General features: G+C 37.3%; 1 long non-coding RNA gene across 4 annotated transcripts in view; it reads left to right on the plus strand.

The window, feature by feature from the left end:
* The window catches only part of LOC125254155, a 143,925-nt gene that overhangs the window by 115,764 nt on the left and 5,858 nt on the right, over window positions 1-22,303 (plus strand). For all 4 annotated transcript variants that reach the window (XR_007181609.1, XR_007181610.1, XR_007181608.1 and 1 more), the window contains one exon: window positions 12,085-12,183. This is a non-coding gene — a long non-coding RNA (uncharacterized LOC125254155). The remainder of the gene's footprint in view (window positions 1-12,084; window positions 12,184-22,303) is intronic.

A 22,303-nucleotide genomic window follows, 5' to 3' on the forward strand; every position in this document is an offset into this window, starting at 1 on the left:
ATAACGCTTTCTTTCGGCTCAGTAGCTTCTGCAGCACAAACACAAGCATCTAAAGTCTGCTATTATTGTTGTTGTTGCTGTTTTGTGCTGTTAGCGGCGTCTGACTAGGGTCGACACGTGGGGCGATGTCATCATCGTTTCACAAAATATATACGGATAGGCTGTCCACACGAAAATGCAAAGGCGGCGTTTTCACATTTATCCACTCTGGGACCCGGTTTAAAGGTGCCTAAGAACATTCTTTCACAAGATGTAATATAAGTCTAAGGTGTCTCCTGAATGTGTCTGTGAAGTTTCAGCTCAAAATACCCCATAGATTTTTTTAAATAAATTTTTTAACTGCCTATTTTGGGGCATCATTAACAATGCACTGATTTACACTCGGCGCCGCCCCCTTAAATCGCGTGCTCCCTGCCACACCAGCTGTCGACTATATTACAGCGCATTTACAAAGTTCACACAGCTAATATAACCCTCAAATGGATCTTTACAAGATGTTCGTCATGCATGCTGCATGCATGCTTCGAATTATGTGAGTAAAGTATTTATTTGGATGTTAAAGTTTTATTCTGAGTGAATTTGAGGCTGTCCTCCGTGGCTAACGGCTAATGCTACACTGTTGGAGAGATTTATAAAGAATGAAGTTGTGTTTATGCATTATACAGACTGCAAGTGTTTAAAAAATGAAAATAGCGACGGCTCTTGTCTCCGTGAATACAGTAAGAAACGATGGTAACTTTAACCTCATTTAACAGTACATTAGCAACATGCTAACAAAACTTTTAGAAAGACAATTTACAAATATCAGTAAAAATATCATGCTATCATGGATTATGTCAGTTGTTATTGCTCCATCTGCCATTTTTCGCTGTTGTTCTTGCTTACCTAGTCTGATGATTCGGCTGTGCACAGCTCCAGACGTTAACTGGCTGCCCTTGTCTAATGCCTTTTATAATGTTGGGAACATCATGGGCTGGCATTATGCAAATATTGTGGCGTACACCCTGACTGTTACGTAACAGTCGGTGTTATGTTGAGATTCGCCTGTTCTTCGGAGGTCTTTTAAACAAATGAGATTTATATAAGAAGGAGGAAACAATGGGGTTTGAGACTCACTGTATGTCTTTTCCATGTACTGAACTCTTGTTATTTACCTATGCCAAGGTAAATTACATTTTTGAATCAAGGGCACCTTTAAAAAAAAAAAAGCGGTTTCACCTTCCGAAAACACTGGATCCGTGTGGACGAAATGCCTATCCGATACAAAATTTGTACGTATTCACAAAAATGCATCTCCGTGTGGACGGGGCCTAATACATATTTTTTGGAGATATAGATTGACAACTGATAATTATATACATTTTATATAAGTAGTGCTATACTGTTATAAAGATCTTATTGATTTACATTACAAGTGATCAGAATTGCATCTTTTTGTCAAAAGTTTCAATAAACTTCCATTAAGAAAACAAAAAACAAAACATATGTTAAATGGCTATAGGCCAAATTGTTTTATTTGCATGTATTGGTATTTACATTGGTGATTTTGGCCTTGATAGTATTTAGTATCAGACTGAAGCCTAAATAAGGGATATCGTCTAACCTATTCCTCACCTGCATGGGTTAATGTGAGTAATAAAGAAGGTCAGTCCTGTGTCTTGACTGATGAGCGCTTCGACAATCTACCGCTAAGTGGTCTGAGACACAGAACGTTCTCTGGGAGTTTGAGTGAATGAATGACACATCGTTTTCATAGAAGTGATGGGCAGGCGGATACCTGCTCTCTTCATGGCCAGATGCCCAAATAACATCAGCTGCACACATGGAATGATGAAGAAAAATTTCCCTCTGTTGACATCCAGATCAAGGTGACCGTGCATTGAAGGGGATCAGCTATAATGCTGGACAGAGGGGATCTGACCTGTCTAACCCACCTGCAGTCAAGCTTTTACTGAATCAGAGGGCTGTGGTGGTGCTTTGATAGATGGTGTTGGGAATGAGGATATTAGTCCCCTTGGTGAAGCTGTTGTGTGGAGTTGAAGTGAATAATTAGTCAGGGTGCAGCAGTTCACATTTCTCACAGTTTGGTTTGCATCACGGTTTTGGTTCAGTAAATAATTTGTACGCCGCTATTAGGGGTGCACAATTAGATTTGTATTTTGTGGAATGTCACAGCAGATATGAACAGTTCTGTTGTCACCGTCAAAGATCATTAAGACACACTGGTAACTAGTAAACATCATGAGGGTTCATCATCACACTCACCAGAGATGCGAATAAGAGCAATGCATCCATTCCAGAAAAAAAAATCAATGATTGTGCTTCTCAAATTAGTGAGGGTGCTATAGTAGTTGAAGTGAAGATGTAATGAGTTTAGACAACAGCACCTAAGCACTTCTGGTATACAAATAGTAGGCCAACTGATGTGACTAGCTTACTAGAGTAGAGTATGAGGAGACATTGGAATACATTCATTTTATTTATTTATTTATTTATTTTACATTTAATGATGATTTGTAGCCATTTTATTTGATATATTTTAAATTGTAATTTATTTCTGTGTTGGCAAAGCGAGTCACATGATCCTTCAGAAATCATGCTGAAACATTTCTTATTATTATTATCCATCATGAAAACTGTTGTGCTGCTTAATATTTTTGTGGAATCTGTGATCCATTTTTTTTTTTTTTTTTTTGATAAAAAGTTTGAAAGAACAAAAGTTGCCATTAAACTTTTGAACTTAATACTTTGAGAAGAAGCAGTTGTGATGAAATGTGGATGGAATTTTAAAAAAGTATATACAGTATCTCACAAAAGTGAGCACAGCCCCAACATTTTTGTAAATATTTTATTATATCTTTTCATGTGACAACACTGAAAAAATGACACTTTGCTACAATGTAAAGTAGTGAGTGTACAGCTTGTATAACAGTGTACATTTGTTGTCACATGAAAAGATATAATACAGTATTTACAAAAATGTGAGGGTTGTGCTCACTTCTGTGAGATACTGTAGGCCTATATTTTTTCACTGCCTTCATTTATTTAACAAAATGTTTTAAAAATGTATAGACATTACATAAATTATTTCAATAATATTAATAAATCACCCTTTTACATCCCCTTTTAAATTATAAATATTCTGTTTAGAGTTTAGTTTTGTTTAGTGACCCAAATCACTGAAAATAAGGCATTTGGAGATGCATAAACCATATTTCCTAATGGGTACGGTGCATTAGTTTTGTGTGTGTGTGTGTGTGTGCATCTATTATCTCACCTCAACTACCACTAGTCCCCCCTTATAATTAGCTATTCGCAATTAGTTGTTCCTGAAGATGTCGTTTTGGTCAGTGGCATTGAGAATGTGAACACTGCTTCTGTATGCATATATTTAGCTTAGACTTGAATGGTTTGACTCCATTTGAACATCACAGTAGTTCTCCCATCGTGTGACGCCACCAGGGATGAAAGGTCAATGACTTGCTCTTTGATTTTCTTATTCTAGCACAGCTCCATGTGTAAACCTCAGCGGCGTCCCATAATTACCCACTGAACACTGAGATACAACCCTGAATAAAACACGAGAACTCCGCGGTATAAGATCGACACAATTTGAGATGAACCTCTCAGATCTGGACACATAATCGGAGCAAATCTCCCATTGCATGTTGTCTTTTTTTTTTTTTCTCCAGGAGTCACTTCAGAGCTGTCAGATTTTAGGTTAGGATTCCTGAAGGATTTTGTTGGTTTATAATGCAGATCCTGTGCTAATAGCTGTACCTGCAGCTAATCTTCCAGCTAGAGAAAAATGGTCAGGCAACACCGATCGACTCTCCTGACCTTCTGACGATATTTTATAGATGAGACCACCGAGCAATGTGCTCTTCCTCGAGGCGAGTGCAGATGGAGGCTTTTAGCAATGCAGCGAGTTACACTACAGACTCGCAGATACAGATGCACCATTTTCAAACTGCGTCACTGGGGGAAAAAGAGATTCTGACATGCTAACATGTGATGTGCACTCCATGGACCATGGATTTTTTTTTTTTTTTTTTTTAATTACCTATAAAAAGTGGTTTAGACGCTAAAGAAAGTCTGTCTTCTTACCCAGTAGAAAGTTTGGTAACACTTTACTTAAAGCCTTTATACATAATGCATTATAAAAGATTGTAACCACAGTTTTAATACACCTTTAGACAGTATAATGCATTAAAACACACAAACAACCAATTACAGATGTATCAAGGCATCTGCAAATATTATAAATCATTTTAACGTTGGTTACAATTATTTATAAGAGGATATAGTGCATTCTAGCATACATTATGAAAACCTTTATAATACATTATACATAAAGGCTTTAAGTAAAGTGTTACGAAAGGGTGATTAAAAAGTTCTAGATCATGTTTTTTTTATTCATTTTAGTCATTTTCTCGTAATTTTAGTCTATTTTGAAATGAACTTATCTTAGCATATTCACCTGTTGTATACCACCAAACTAAATTTTATGCTACTTTGTATTTTGTCAAAAACATACATTTTGGATACATACATACATTTAGTTTTCTTCAAATCATCATCAGATTTGGTGCAGATGATCTTAAGTTCACTTTCAAATGAAAGTTTCCCCAAGCTTTACTCACCCTCAAGCCATCCTTGGTGTATATGGCGTTGTTCTTTTTCTGATGAACACAATCAGAGATATATTAATATATATCCAACGAGTATGAGCTGAAGAAAGTGCCTCCAACCACATCCATCCATCATAAACGTGTACACCACATGGCTCTGGGGGTTACTAAAGGTCTTCTGAAGCAAAGCGATGCATTTGTGTATATAAAATATCCATATTTAAGAAGTTAAGTAAAATACCTAGCTTCTGCCAGACAGCCTTCCGTATTCAACTTAGGAAGAAATCGCAATGCCTCTCGCAGTTCAGAAAGCTTACGCTACGCCCTACGCCTTCCCTATTCAACTTACGGAAGAAGCTTAACTGACATGCCAGTTCCGTTTTTTTTCCTAACTTGAATACAGAAGGTGGTCTGCCAGAAGCTATTTTACTTCATAACTTGTTTTGTTCTACACAACTGCATCGAATTCGCTTCAGAAGACCCTTGTTAACTCCCCAGAGCCGTGTGGAGTACATTTATGATGGATGGATGTGGATGGAGGCACTTTCTTCAGCTCATACTCATTTGTATCGCTCACTGTCATTAAAAGGCTTGGATGCATCAGGATATTTATTAATATATCTCAGATTGAGTTCATAAGAAAAAAGAAAGTCATATACACCTAAGATGGCTTAAGGGTGAGTAAAGCTTAGGGTAATTTTTATTTGAAAGTGAACTAATAGTCACTAGTCCACCAACATCCTGTGTTGACTATTTCAACACAGGATGTGAGGCTGTATCTTTACAACAACGCTTTGACTTATTGACATAAAACTTGATGTGTGTCAGTGCTATTGCCCTGTGTTTAGTATATTAATTTGTTTATCCCTTTCGGTCAAGCTGCATAAAACACAGGCAAAATCATTTTAACTTTGGAATAACTTGGCCTAAAGTCATGCTGATTACAATATACGGCCATACTCATTACGACAACCATACTCATCTGATTACAATTTACAACCATACTCATTTTCACCTATTTGAACTGATAAGGTACTAAAAACATATTTAAAGGTCCTGTTCTTTGTGATCCCATGTTTCAAACTTTAGTTAGTGTGTAATGTTGTTGTTAGAGTATAAATAAAATCTGTAAAATTTTAAAGCTCAAAGTTCAATGCCAAGCGAGATATTTTATTTAACAGAAGTCGCCTACATCGAACGGCCAGTTTGGACTACATCCCTCTACTTCCTTCTTTAATGACGTCACTTTTGACTAACCTCCGCCCACAGGAATACACAAGAGTTGCGTTTGTAGAGTGTGTTTGTCGCCATGTCGTCGAAACGCTGTTATTTTCATCCCGCAGTCCAATCACCGGGTCTGATTCCGGCTCAAATTGATAGGGTAAAATTAAAGACATGTTTACAATAACACTGAGCGCGTGCATCTCCACGTTATGGTAAGAGGCGTGACCTTTCCGGGCAAGGAGCGCTAAGCTGCTGTCGAATCACAACACAGGAACCGCTGGCACAATCAGAACTTGTTACGTATTTCTGAAGGAGGGACTTCATAGAACAAGGAAGTCATCAGCCCGTTTTTATGACAGTGGAAACAGCGGTATACAGATAAGTAAATTATGTGAAAAATACAGTGTTTTTTTTAAAAGCGAAACATGAACACATGTTATATTGCACACTATAAACACAATCAAAGCTTCAAAAAACCACGAAAAACGGGACCTTTAAATCAGTTCATGTGAGTACAGTGGCTCAATATTAATATTACAAAAAGACGAGAATATTTTTGGTGCACCAAAAAACCCCCCAAAATAACGACTTATTTAGTGATGACCGATTTCAAAACACTGCTTCAGGAAGATTCGGAGCGTTATGAATCAGTGTATCGAATCATGATTCAGATCGCGTGTCAAACTGCCAACGGCTGAAATCACATGACTTTGGCGCTTCGAACAGCAGATTCCAACCTGGTCTCATGGGAGAGACGTACCCGTGGGCACGTTTTGGCGAGACACAAAATTACATACCGGCGCGTACGTCTCGCAGCAGTTTCCGACAGAAACGAACGCTAGAGGCCGGTAAAACGTCAATAGGTGCTTTGGCTCATTTTCACACATGGTTTCGATGACGGCCAGGGTCGGATTATGGATTCATAAAGACTCGTTTTCGCATCTCTTCGTGCAATATGATGTTACGACTTCAAAACACTTCTTACTGGAGTGCCCAATTTGTAAACGAACGTACTTTAGACTTTCCGGCTCTATACGTTTCGCTTTTTTTGGCCATAACCAAGCTTGCCCGGTAGCTCAGCCAATACGGAGTTGGACTTATGACGAGGAGTCGATTACCCCCACCCCCACCTGGGTACGAATCCCGTGAAAGGCGACTGACGGCAAAAAAAGAGATCTAAACGAGCAGTAAAAGGGTACGATCGCGGACACTTCTTATGTCACGTTTGCTTTTGTTAACGCCATCGGTTAGGTTTAGGTGTAGTGTCGGTGGGACATTATTTCTACTAAAATATCTTAATTTGTGTTCCGAAGATTAACGAAGGTTTTACGGGTGTGGGTAAGTAATAAATGACAGAATTTTCATTTTTGGGTGAACTAACCCTTTAATGGTCCTTAAAATGTACTTCGTTTTCTTTATGCAAATATAGAATTTTATATATATATATATATATATATATATATATATATTAGAGCCCGACCGATATATCGGCCGGCCGATATTATCGGCCGATATGAGCTAATTGCATTTAAATCGGCATCGGCGTTTATAACGGCCGATGAAACATGAGAAACAGAGTCTCATGCTTCACTCATGTTATGAGTGTTGCATAGTTTGCCCACCAGAGGGAGCTCTGCAACTCCCCAGTTGACAACAGCGCCAGAAATCCACTACAGAAGAAAGTATTGTTGTACTCTTTTGACGGTGAGTCTGTCGTTCGTCATGTGAAATGATTGTAGATTTAGTTCGTACACTGTATATAAAAAGAGTGTGGTAGTTCTAGCAAACGGTCCTATCATTATCACGTCTAAATATTCTGTAACATCACTTACAGCCGCTAATGCATTGCTATATTAGATTAGCCACAAAGCTAATACCATGTTTATCAGTGGAAGAGCGCGAACGTTAATAAGAGGTCAAACTATAACGTTAGCGTTTAACTTATTCTAAATATATCTGCAGTGTTTCCCATTTAACTTATTTTAATTTTATTTTCAGTTCATTGACATGGTTTTGTGGAATATTGAATTTGTTTGGTATAGCTCTTTTACTTTAACTTTAGTATTATAATTTATTTACAGTACACACACAGACTGTTAAAACCAGCTTCAACTGGAAATAAGTAAAACTGTTAAATGTTTAAAACCAGACTGTTTTTTGATCATTAAAAAATATATACTTTTGATGTGCAATTGTTTAGTCATTGAAACTGTAATCTAAGGCTTTTTTTAACATAATCCCTTCTGGAAAATGGTTTATACAGCCCACATACATAGAACAGGCAGATATTTTGCTATTGAATGTTGTGTAAGTGTAGTTTATAGGAAATGGGTCTAATATCCAGTTTATTTTCAAAATCAAAATATCGGCTTATAAATCGGCTCTTTTCGAGTTAATATCGGCATCGGCATCGGCCCCCAAAAATCCATATCGGTCGGGCTCTAATATATATATATATATATATATATATATTTAATTCTTATAATATAATATTCTTATATTCTATATTCTTATATTCTATATTCTTATAAATATAAAATATATAATAGATTTTTTTTTAATTTTGCGATTTGGAAGCTATATGTGACCTGGACATGTTTTCATGTTGATAATAAACTTGGCTTGAGTGCAGTTCTCATGGAAGGAAGTATTGTTGCAGAAAAGTGCAAATGTTGTAATGATTTTCCCCCCTCTTCCTCAAGCCATTTGAAGTGAACGCATTGGGAAGCAGAGTTAATGGAGTGTTTAATGTCTTTAATTTTGAAAGTCTGTCTGAAATATTTGTAGAACAGTGAAAGGGACAACATGAAGCATAATAATTTCTCAATATAGCATCACTTTGAGTTGAGAACATAAAAACATGGTATATTACAGGTCCAGCAGCACTGAAGTGAAACATTATACTGTACACACAGAACCAGCATATTGTAAAACAATTACAAGTTGTTGTTCTTGGAAAGTGGTTGGTTTCAAAGTTTGTAAACGTTATGTTTTCATATCCAACCTGATCAGAAACTTTATAAGGAAGCATTCTTCCTAGGTGTCCAGTAGAAATATTCTGGGGAGAGTATGATAGAACATGGAGATACATGCCCTCATTATCTCCCTCCATTGTATCCACCCCATGAAACCCAGGTTGTAGACTCATCCCGGGATTTCTAATGGTCCCAGAACCCATTAGTCATGACAGATGATATCATGAGAGCTTATTTTAAGGTGTGCATTATATCCTCATGCCACTCAGGAATAGTAGCTGAACTAAAAGTCTTGTCCAGTCTTACTTGGACCAATGCAGACATCCTCAAAAAATAAGCATGCTAAAAATGACCCGACTTTCTGATGTGTCTGAAACCTAAAGGTTTTCTTTTTTTCAGTGTTTGTCAGCATTTACTGGGAATGTCCAGGTTGCAAGTGTTTGTTTATGGCCTTAAACTTGTTCAGGTCGTGTCCCGAGTCACACACATGCACACACACCTCAGAGACTTGACAAGCCAGAGGAGGTGAATCAAGGATGCCGGCAGCACTCTGTTGATCCTATCAGCTTGATAGACAGCGAAAACACACTCACAAACCCAGCACACGGCGCCAAAAAGGGGGCCGGGAGGGTGTTAATGGCATTTCTACATTCAGCTATCAGCATCTCATCTTATAAAGCAACCAAATCATGTTCATTCAGCTGACACTCTTTTGATCTTAATGGCTTGATGGACTAGGGAGGCTCAGCCAAAAATGGGCTTTGCTCTCGACAAACGCTCCGCTTGGCTCAGGTCCCACCCCTCACTTCACACCTGTCTCTGAGACTGAATGGCTTCGTTAGAACTGTGTTAGAACTCATTCACACTGGCCATTCATCATCTTGCACCTCTGACGCGCAGAACTCGCCCAGCCTGGACGCGCTAAACGAGTTATTTACCTACGCTTCTCACTATTTCTTTTATTTTGCCTTTTTTCAAAATAGATTATACCCTTTCCTTGAATGTTTGCAAAGAGGTGTGAAAATGCGAGCCTAGATCTGCCTGATAACTGGAATGACATGTTTTTTTGTGTCATTTAATGACAGGCAGTTCGCAACTATTTTTATCCTTATACATGTGTTTGAATGAAACAAAACTGAATATATTTTTGATTTTCTAGGAGATCAATTTAATAAAGCATTACATCATGGTGATTTTACCATGGCTAACATAACATAAAATCAAAATTAACTCTAGGCCTATATACTTGCCTAATGCATATTTCTGGTGTTATTGTGAATTTATTTATTTATAAAATAAAATTCAATCATTTATTTGTAATCTTTCATTAAAATGTAAATTACTCTCCTTTTTAAAGGGTTAGTTCACCCAAAAATGAAAATTATGTCATTTATTACTCACCCTCATGCCGTTCTACACGCGTAAGACCTTTGTTCATCTTCGGAACACAAATTAAGATATTTTTGATGAAATCCAATGGCTCAGTAAGGCCTCTATTCACTCACATGAACTGTTTTAAATATGTCTTTAGTATCTTTCTGGGCACTGAAAGTGTAAATTAACTTGCTGGCAATAAAGGCCTCACTGAGCCATCGGATTTTATCAAAAATATCTTAATTTGTGATCTGAAGATGAACAAAGGTCTTACAGGTGTAGAACGACATGAGGGTGAGTAATTGATGACATTATTTTCATTTTTGGGTGAACTAACCCTCAAGCTGATGTCATTGAGATCATGTGGGCTAGGACAATAATGTTTTTGACTATGGCAACAACATTTTTAATTCATTTTTATAATTAATTTTTAAAAAAAATAATTCATTTTATGTACTGCTGTCCATATAACTTTGCCAATGGGCTATTTTAACTATAAAAATGAATAAATTTGCAATTCAAAATGACATCTTTTAAAATGTGCAGTTCACAATAAAAGCTCCTTTGAATTTATATACTTGTTTATCTGTGTAGCCTGTGTTTGTTGTAAATGAGAGTAATATATGCCTCAGTGGTCTGTCTGTGGTTCCGGTTTGGAAGCAGAGAGGGGATGTACTGGAATGTCATGGAGATATATTAAAATAATGAATAACATCCCTGGGCAAGAGGGGGGAAAGACACAGAGCAACCCCTCTAAATGACTTCCATTAATTCTTATTCTACAGACTCTTCTTCGTGCTGTGCAGTCTTGTGTGTGCGCAAGAGTTTGTATGTTTGGTGCTCAATAATGTTCCTTACACCCTTCATTAAACATCTGCTGAGCTTTAATAGTATTCTTTTTGAATTTGTGGTTGAGGTAAAACAAAACATAAATGATAAATCATTATTCTTTTTCAGTAACAGTAGGGCTCAGAAAATCTAAAATCTCCATAGTATAATTTAATTTTAGTTATAACACATAAACCATTTAAGACAGACCTGTGATGAACTCTTAAAGGTGCTAAAGAGGATGTTTTGTTTTATACATTTTTGCAATATTACTTGAAACTGTCTTTACTAACTGATAAAAGACTATTTATTAGGTGCACTGAAAGTAATAATATTAATATACATCATCTGTGCACGAGGTAGGGCCTTAAAAACATCAGCCAATCGTTTACGCGATCATCGCGTAAACGATTGGCCCTCTGGCTTGTCAATCACTGCCATGACGATCCATGTGAGATACGCGCGGCTGCGCGCTCCAGTAACTTTCCACACTCCACAGGCGCTGCATGCAATGTTTTTGTCAGGAGACAGGAGTAACAACTGCAGATTATGAGTCACCTGCGGTGAGTCCGATGAATCCATAATGAATCCACGGCTTTAAGTCGCGCACACACTTAACGATTGTAAGGTCGAGTATGAATGTAAATTGATACTTATGACTGATCGCGCTCAAAAGCGTCCAGTCAGAGCCAGTTACTTTCAGTCTGCGATTACAGTCGGTGTTCAAATTCCATGTGAAAGTATATAAATCTGCTTCAGGAACAGGAAACAATCGCTGTATGTTGAGCATAGTTAGAATGTTTTAGCTAGTCGTTAAATGTGTGCCCGGCTTAATAACACAGCGAATGCCGGTGGTAAACACTCGTGTTCCGATTCTCGTGCACGAGTTTTGGGAGGCGTTCCCTCTAAATGAGCTGTGAAGGAGGGGGGTTCTTACCCATCCGCTCATTTCAAAAACTCAGTCGACAAAAAGAACCTCTTTAGCACCTTTAAGATTGTTAAATGATGGTTTGTGCTTCCATAGAAGTATAATTTCAACTTTTTTTTTAAAGGATCTACACCAGCCTAAAGAGAGATCAACCATCAAAGTAGTGAGATCAACCATCAGAGAAGTTGCTGTTACCATGAAAATCATATCAAATTCCACAAAGGTAAGTGTTTGTAAGTTTTGCATGTGTGGCAATGACATCTAGTTCCAGTACTTTAGAAGAGAAAATTCTCAGGGAATTAAACACTGAAACAAAAATTCCCCTCTAGCATTCACATCTATGCATCTAAGTGCTTTTTTTCTTACATTGTTTCTGTGCACAGCACAATAGGATGCAATAGAGGACACTAGGACCTGACTTATTACATTACACTACATTACACTGACTCTATAACCAGCACAAACAACATTGCATTACTTTTACAAAGTACCATTCGATGCAGTAAGCGCCCTTGAGAGAGAACTAGTAACTGGTTTTCCAGGTTAGTGACATCAAAGATACTCTGTTTTGTTTGAGGCACTTTATAACACATAAACTATATATTCACAAGCAGAATTCACCCTTTGTGGTATATGCAAACTGAACCAGGCATTTTGCTCTGTCATATTTTTTTGAGTACAATTTGGCTCTACTATAATGTGCTGTCGCAGCAATAAAAGAGTTAGTCATTCCCATTTTTTTTTTTTTTAAGCCGTGATTATTGAACTGCGCTAGTCATTGTATAGCTCATTGAATCAACGTTTCGGCAACAGAAGGCATAGTTTAATGATGCCCAGTAGTGTAATGAACATCTACCATTATTGGGTATGTATATGATCTGTGTAATTAATGACTTGTGTTTTAACAACCGAAGATATATTCTATCACAGTTGGTATTACCATATGAATGGAATGCTTGTATCAGGGCTTCTCTGGAGCTCAAACATTAGATTTCCAACTTGCATTAACATGCATTTTCAGTGAATTGATCGGATAACACTCAACCATGTTAGGTGGTCAAGGATGGATTCTCAGTACTTTCACATTAGACATGCATTGGAATTAAGGCAAATGCTGTCCAGCTTCATATGTTAATACAAGACCATGTTAAAAGCAGATGTAAATGAAGCATATCTTTAAAATTCTTTTGAGAATACTGAATGCACTGCATTGTTAAAAAAAATAAACTTGTTAAAATCTACTTGTAACTTCATGAACTTTTCTTCAGTAATGTTTCGTTTATCCTTGAGACAGAGAAATACTAAATCTTAACAAATTAATAATCTTAACATAGTTAATTTCATGTTAATTTCAGTTCCGAAAAGACTTCAAACATTCTTCAGATATGAAGACCTTCTAAAAAGTTCAGAGCAGGCATTTTCACACACGATCCATTAACAAAATGCTGCTTTTTGGATCATGTCAGGTCATTTTTCAAAAAGCAACAACATTTGAGTACTTAATTTTGCTTTCCAGTAATAAATGACAGTGACTAAAATGCATCCATTTAGGGAGAAGATAAATCTACTGTAATCTTATTAAACGTCTATCTATTTTGTAATGTCATGAGCAGGTTTTGCTCAGAAAGATTGTGCTCAGTAAATCTAATGTTATACTGTATGCTGAAAAGACATAGACTGAGCTTGGGGATTTTGTCAGGGTTTGATATGTGACAGCAGGGCTCATTTTGTGATAAAAACTGCACAGTCAGTGTCTTGCCACAGGGTACACGTGTATACAGCATAAAATCATATATTACTCACCTGTTCCTCCCTGATGGTGTATGTTTGAAGAGTTATAGAGGGACATGAGGAGCTAGAATTCTGCAGTGAATGCAGAACTTGCTGGCCTTAATTGGATTATTAGTGATTCTTATGGGCTGTAAACTTCCACAAAGTAAATCTGAGGTGTTGGGGAAAAGAGAGTGAAGGAAGTCAGGAAGGAAAGAGGTAGACAGAAAGAGACAAGGCATTAAGAAAGAAAGAAAGAAAGAAAGAAAGAAAGAAAGAAAGAAAGAAAAATAAGGAGGGAAACCATAGAAGGAAGGAAGGAAAATAAGGAGGGAAACCAGAGAAGGAAGGAAGGAAGGAAGGAAGGAAGAAAAGGAGGGAAACCATAGAAGGAAGGAATGAAGGAAAGAAAAATAAGGAGGGAAACCATAAAAAGAAGGAAAGAAGGAAGGCAAAAAAGGATAATGAAAACAGGGCAGGATGAAAGGAAGGAAATGGAGGGCACAAATGAAAGCAGAAAAGTAGGAGCAAAGGGCAGAAGACGAAAGGAAGGAAACAAAGTTAAGGGAGGAAGAAAAGGAAATGAAGGGCATGAAAGGAAGCATGAAGAAAAAAGAGGAGGAAGGAAAGAAACAGAGTAGGAAAGAAAGCATGGAATGAAGAAAGGAGAAAGTGGGAAGGACAAAATGAGGGGAAGATTGAAGGAAAACCTGAATAAAAGAACAAAGGAAGGAAATTAAGGGCAGGAAGGAGGGAGAAAATCAAAAAAGAGAAGGTAAAAAGAACAAGGGAAGAAGAAGGAAGAATGAGAACTGAAAGGTAGGCATTACAGTATAAAAAAGGAAGAAAAAAAGCAAGAAAATAAATTAAACTCAGAAAAGAAAGAGGGAAGAAAACAAAAGAAACCATGAAAAAGGTGGTAGGTCTATTTTGTGTGTGGTTAAGGAGAGGACTGCACTGCCTCTCAACAGGGATCAGGCCTCTGCATGCAGGCTGAAGGAGGGATGTGACAGAGAGCCAGAGTGAGAAAGGAAAGAGCAGGACTGGAGGTGTGCGCTGCTCATCTCTTTAACTGTGGCTCAGTAATGAGGCAGCACCAGTGCTCAGCACTGTACAGGCTGTGCCATGCGTTCAACGGCGTGCTGAGAACATGCCGCACTGCGGGCGATTCAGGCTGTGCTGCGGCGCCTCTGCCCGGCGTCCCAGTGTGTGGCACCCTGCGGTCCTGAGACTGCCAACTCTGCTCTCTTCTGCAAAGGACTTTGGGGCTTCTGGCCCTCATTAGAGGGTGAGCAAGTGTCTTTTGATATAAGGCTATCCCTTTTGAATCCCACACTACCTTTGACCCTTCTCACGCCTTTGGCAACCAGCCTTCCGGCTTTTAACTCTTTATGACAAGTCTCCTTGCACTTTCTATTTCCTGATCAAAGGACACTTTAGTTTTCTTTTCCTCTTTAATGTACCTCCTATTTCCCTCCTCTCGTTAAGTCTGTAGACCTGACAAAAAGTCCTCACTTCTGTTCATGCACATTTCCTACGCAGTTCGGCTACTTGCACTAAAGCAAAGTAGACTGAAATAAGGGAACAAAGGGAAACAAAAGATTCCCAAGGTTGTCTTTCATTGTGGTGAGCTTTTCCCCTCCAGGGTATTGTGTTGTACATCCTCTGTCTGTCTTCCCTCAGTGGTGCAAGTCTCTCTGAGCTGGAAGAGGATATAAAGGCTTCTGACTCATCCCTCAGGTAAGCCCTGTCCTGAGGGTCAACCCTGTGCCACCCTTTGAAGCTTGTCGTAATTAAAATAAAATAAGAGTTTCTTGTAGTTAGTCAACGTGATAAGGGATATACAACCTGTTTTGCTTCCATAAAGGAGGCAAGGGATAGGTTGGGTGGGACTTGAGATTATGTGTAGAGAATTGATTGGATTGTTGATGTGGATGTTTTGCACCAAAATGGAACTCTGTGGTTGGGGGGAAAGGCTTGCTGAAGCTAAAATGGAAAGGTGTTTCGGAGTTGGGGCAAGTTATTATATTTTCAGAATAAAGATTATGAAAATCAGCATTCCTTCCCTTAAAAAAAAAAAAAAAAAAAAGCTGTAAAAATAATTTGTAATTTTTGACGTTTTCGAGAAAGTAGTCTATAGCAATATACCATGAATTAACAGCGCTCAAAGTCGGCACTCAGAGGCTGTGTTCCAAATTACACCCTGTACCCTCATTCACTATTCCCTTAGTTTATTAAAGTCTGCTGGATAGTGAATGAAAACACGTGCATTAATTCAGACACTGATTAACACCTGCTGTTAACAAGCAGAATCACTGAAGGAAAGAGAAACGACAAGAAGAGAAAAAGATGAAATCACCTGAAGATAAAAGACATTAAATCTCTCAAGATCTGATTAAACAACTCCACAAACAGCATTACCAGCTTCACTTATTACTAACCAGATTGTTTTTATTTCTGTCATATGTCTACAGAAGTTCTTATTGAGAATTAACAGAGGTTTAGATGTTGTTTTATTGTTTCGTTTCGTTACCATGATGGAGATCAGTGTTTACTGTAGTTGGGCCCTTGACCCTTGATTGGTAAATATTAGTTTTTTTTTTCTTTGGCTGCTATAACTTTGTTTTTAAAACATATTTGTTGTGGCAAAAAACTGAAAGAAAATGTGATCAGATGAGGTTAACTAATTATTAATGGTCACAATCATCATCTAATGGTCTAATTCATTGATCTCATCAGAGTCTAATCTAGATTGTTTTATGTTCTTGATTATGGTATCTCTGTGATTCTACATGAGATCCATCAGTGTTGTGACAACCAGAAAATATGATTTTGAAAACAGTTTGTGCGTAAAACATTTTAAACCACTATATCATTCAGAGTCACACAGACATCAAGAATTGGCATATGAATCTCAACAATAGTCAAAATCAAAAACTTCATGCTGCAGTGCATGCTGGATACCAGTATAGTACAAAAATCGTCCATGACTCCCAGCATGCATTACATGATGATGATAATCAAAACACAACCAACACCTGAGCACAACGTTTCTTGGCTTTTTTGCTACAACAAATGTGTCATAAATTATAGGAGCCAGAGAAAAACTAATGTTAAAAAGTCAAGGGTTAAGAGGCTAACTAAAGCAAACACTGCATGGTAACGTCAAATGAAGCAATAAAACAACATCTGAAGCTATGTTAATTATCAATAAGAACTTCTGTAGATGTCTGACAGAAATAGTCAATCTGGTTAGTAATAAGTGAATCTGGTAATACTCTTTTCACCTTTAAAGTGAATCTGGTAATACTCTTTTCACCTTTATTTATATAGCACTTTTTATAATGTAGATTGTGTCAAAGCAGCTTTACATTGATAACTGGTACATAATTTGTACCAGCAGCTCTTAAAGAATAGTGTCAATGCAGGCAGATTAAAGCACTGTTGATTATCAAATGTCCAGTCAAATGTCAAGTGTCCCCAACTAAGCAAGCCAAAGGGGACAGCGGCAAGGAACCCAAACTCCAACAGGTGACATCAGGTGGCAAACAAGTGGCAAATAGGTGTTAAAATGGAGATAAAAACCTTGGGAGAAACCAGGCTTAGTCGGGGGGCCAGTTCTCCTCTGGCAAACAGTGTTTTGTTACGATTCAGGTTGCTATCATATCAATAGGATCGCAACATTCAAAGTATTTATTTCAGTTCAATCCAGTTGAGGATCGTATTCATCACGTCGGTATGGATGGTTGTTGAGGAACTGTGCCACTGGTTGTCGTGTTGATGAGGCCTTCACGATGAATGATCTAGTTGACTCAATCTCTGCTGACACTTCAGGGCTGCGTTGTGGTCGTGTCAAGGTGCAGGTCCTTGGTCTCACTTGGATACGGCCTGGATCCGGTTGACTACGGTACACCTCGGGATAAACAGAAAGACTAATATTAGCGTGGATGCCATTCTTCTTCTGATGTAACGAGTACATCTGGTGTTATAGGAAGTGTTCCCGGTTCCGGCTGACCTAATTTATGCAGCCTAATAATCCTTTAACGGATTTGAAAATATAAATTGATAATGTGTTATGTGTATGCCAGGTTAAAGAGATGCGTTTTTAGTCTAGATTTAAACTGACAGAGTGTGTCTGCTTCCTGAACAATGCTAGGAAGATTGTTCCAGAGTTTGGGTGGCAAATAGGAGAAGGATCTACCGCCTGCGGTTGATTTTGGTATTCTAGGTATTATCAGCTGGCCTGAATTCTGAGATCGCAATAGACGTGAAGGACTATAATGCTTTAAGAGCTCGCTCAGGTACTGGGGAGCTAAACCATTTAGTGCTTTGTAAGTAATTAGCAAGATTTTAAAATGTATACGATGTTTAACAGGAAGCCAATGCAGTGTTGACTGAACTGGGCTAATATGGTCATACTTCCTAGTTCTATTAAGAACTCTAGCTGCTGCATTTTGTACGAGCTGTAGTTTATTTATCAGGTGAGCGGAACAACCACCCAGTAAAGCGTTACAGTAATCTAGCCTTGAGGTCATGAACACATGAACTAACTGTTCTGCATTTTTCATTGAGATCATATGTCGTAGTTCAGATATATTTTTAAGATGAAAGAATGCGGTTTTACAGAAGCTAGAAACATGGCCTTCAAATGAAAGATTGGTGTCAAAGAGCACACCCAGGTTCCTAACTGATGACGAAGACTTAACAGAGCAGCCATCAAGTGTTAGACAGTATTCTAGGTTATTACGTGAGGAAGTTTTTGGTCCAAAATTTAGAATCTCTGTTTTTTTTTCTTTTTTTCTGAATTTACTAGAAGGAAATTACTGGTCATCCAGTTTTTCATAACAGCTAAGCATTCCGTTAATTTTGTGAATTGGTAAGTTTCGTCAGGGCGCGAAGAAATATAGAGCTGAGTATCATCAGCATAACAGTGAAAACTAACACCATGCTTCCTAATGATATCTCCCAAGGGTAGCATGTACAGAGTGAAAAGCAGTCCTAGTCCTAGTAATGAGCCTTGCGGTACTCCATATTGAACTTGTGATCACTATGACATCTCATCGTTTACTACTGCAAACTGATAACGGTCAGATAAGTATGATTTGAACCATGACAATGCAATTCCACTAATGCCAACATAATTTTCAAGTCTATTTAAAAGAATATTGTGATTGATAGTGTCAAATGCAGCACTAAGATCCAGTAACACTAATAGAGAGATACAACCACAATCTGATGATAAGAGCAAATCATTAGTAACTCTAATGAGAGCAGTCTCAGTACTATGGTACGGCCTAAATCCTGACTGGAAATCCTCACAGATACTATTTATTTCTAAAAAGGAACATAGTTGTGATGAAACTGCCTTTTCTAGTATTTTTGACAGAAAAGTGAGATTTGAGATCGGCCTGTAATTGACTAATTCTCTAGGATCAAGTTGTGGTTTTTTTAATAAGAGGTTTAATAATAGCCAGCTTAAAAGTTTTTCTTAAAAGCATTTTGCAGGATTTTTTTTTCACATTGCAGCAAAACAGACTTAAAATACTCTGTCATTTCTTGTCATAGAGACATAAGTAATATATCAATTGAAACTATAGAATGTCTTCTTTTATTTGTGTACACTCAGAGTAAAAACACAATGTTGTGCTTTTTGTAAAATAAAGAAAACTAACATGATGCGTGATCTCTCCTCTCCCTCTGAACGAAGTCCAATCTGATAGTTCTCAGAAAATGAACTGTAACTTATAAATACTAATGACAAAAAAAATGACACTTACGTCTAAAGAAACGTTGAAATGTCAGGTTTTAAACTGTGCAAGTCAAATCGAAAACAAACATTCTGTGTTTATGTAATCTGTATGAAAAGAGAGCCATGTCAGAAGTCTGTGATTCAGCTCATTATCCGCTAATGCAGCCACGCCCACGGAGGGAGCGCTATTCAGACGCAAATTCAGAGGCAATACATGCATTCATCGTCTCAATCGTGTATTTATTGTCTTGAAAAGTGTTTATTTGGATGTTAAAGCCATGGTTAGCAATCTCTGGAAGACATGTCGTTAGTTCCTAGTTCCTTTTCTTCTTTATATGAATTTGTGGCCTAAAGGTGTACAGAGAGCGCCCTCCGGCTGCAAGTATGAATTGAAAACACAGTATCCAGCACTCAATAAATGACAATAAATGACAATAAATATTACTTCTCAGTATAGAAAATTGACATAAATATATAAGAATCCATCAATATTTCTAAAAAATAATGGCCTATATGAAATGCCATAGAGGTAACATAATTGTTCAGACACTTTGCATCACAGAAATACATTTTATTTTAAAGAATATAATAGAATACCATTATTTTAAATTGTAATAATATTTCACAGTATTGCTGTTTATGATGAGCTGAGACATTATTATAGAGGGGTTTTTTTCACAGCCTACCTGACTGAAAGGCCTCATTAATATGCAAGTCATTTCAGGTCATTATTATGTGATTCTTTTGTCTTCTCAGATTCACGCCGTCACGCATACTGTGTTTCTTGACAAAAAGTGTCTTACAAAAACTAAATCAATATATTGTTTTATATGAAGGAGTAGGCAGCATAATTTTTACATAATTCTGAAGCAAAAACTCTAGTCTACAACCTCCAATACCAAAAGTCTTTTGAACACAGATTTAATATACTTTTTTTGGCCTTATTTCAGTGACTTAAGTTTTTTGTTTTTTCAGTAACCACGCATAAACATTAATCCTTCAAAAATACAAACATGTACATACATGTTCCTCACATATTATTGTAGCCTAGTTTGTGCTGAATACAGTGTAATGACACTTTTGTCATTTATATGTTTATGAACAACTGAAAAAAGCACAAATGTCAGGGCATGTCAAAACTTCTCCAAGCCCCAAATCAGCCTTAGACTCCAGAGGGTTAATGTCTTTTATCCTCAGTTGATTTCATCTAAGGCTGTAGCTGGGAGACTGTTGTGGTTCTTGTGCTTCTGCTTGTCTTTTTTTCTGTTCTTGTTGTTTCTTTTCCTTCATTGATTCTGCTTGTTAACAGCAGGTGTTCATCACTAATGCTCAATCTTCACTTAATTAATCACTGAATTGTCTCAATAACTTCAACACAGCTTCAGCGTTACTCATGCTGTACATGCTGTAGTGTGGACACATACAAGCGTTCATTTAAAACTGAAGATTTTTCTGTGGGGTTAAAAGGGTTAAAAGTGTAAGATGAAACAAAAAACATAGTGAAACATAATTTAACAGTAATCAACTGTAAATTAATTTACGGCAACATACTGTAAAAAAAGCAATTCACTGGCAACCACAGCTGCCAGTAAATTACTGTAAAATCAAGGAAAAAACAGTAATATATTGTAAAATGTAAAAGTCAGATTTTTTAAATGAAACAAGTTAATTTCACTGAAATATTAGTGAAAGTTAATAGAAAGAAGTTATGCGAAGTCAATAACTGATAATGAGTAAATTAACTGTAACTGTTTTTTTTTTTTATGTATTTTTGCACAAGATAATATAGCAGAGATCTGTTAGTTTAATTGATTCATTTTGGGGGTTACCGTTGTGTTGAAGAGTAGAGCCTGCGCTTCAGTCAATGATGAGCCGAGAAACACTGATGTTATGCTGCATGTTGCTTTATTTAAAGGCAGTAACTGGTTGCTGATGCAGTGATAAGCTGTTTGCTAAGTACTTTAGCACACATATGTGTGCTATTGCTAGCTAATGACGAGCTGCAAAGATTTGAGTAAGAGTCATGTTTTTAATTATTTCGTTATTAAACTTTACGTGTTTGCAGTTTTATGTTAATGAATATTCTTTTTCGGTTGACTCAAATGAAATGTTCACAGTACTAACACCATATAATACCTAGTTTTTAAACGTGAACTGTTTGAAGTAATCGGTTTTCCAAATGAAATAAGTTAATTTCCATGGTAGTATTACTGTAACATACTGTAAAAAACAGGAGCGCTGTAAATTTACGGTAGAGAGCTGTAAATTAACAGTACATTACTGGCAACCACAACTGCCAGTAGATTACTGTTATTTTACAGCACAATTTTTTACAGTACTTTGAAAAAATGTGCACCAATGATTCATGGACAGCAATATTGGGAACATGTGTTAAGAAAGCCAGTAAGTGCTATTTTGACTTCATGCTGACTTCAAGTTGGCCTTTGCTAGCATAAATCAGTGGATAGAGGATATGGATTGAGGTATTATTTTCATTTCTGTCTTTCAGCATTTATACAGTGTGGATTAATGTTTAGGCTTTCATATGTTCATAGTATTTTGGGGATTGTGAAATGTCAAAAATGGGCTTCATCTCTGAATGTTAACACTGGTTTCGCCCCAGCAGTCTTAGTGATCAAAAGAGACACAGAGTTTCCCGCAGGTCTTCCTGATTAAAATGCATGCGTGACTGCGTGACATTTCAGACCTAAAGAGATGCTCTTTCCCCATCGCCTTCATCTTCCACAGAAGTTTTGCTCACAACTTTATCTAATGGATGCTGGAGCTTTTAATATGGGCTTCAAGTTGCATTACTTATTTCGAT

This window comes from Megalobrama amblycephala, linkage group LG19, assembly GCF_018812025.1.
Source record: "Megalobrama amblycephala isolate DHTTF-2021 linkage group LG19, ASM1881202v1, whole genome shotgun sequence".
Classification (NCBI taxonomy): Eukaryota; Metazoa; Chordata; class Actinopteri; order Cypriniformes; family Xenocyprididae; genus Megalobrama; species Megalobrama amblycephala.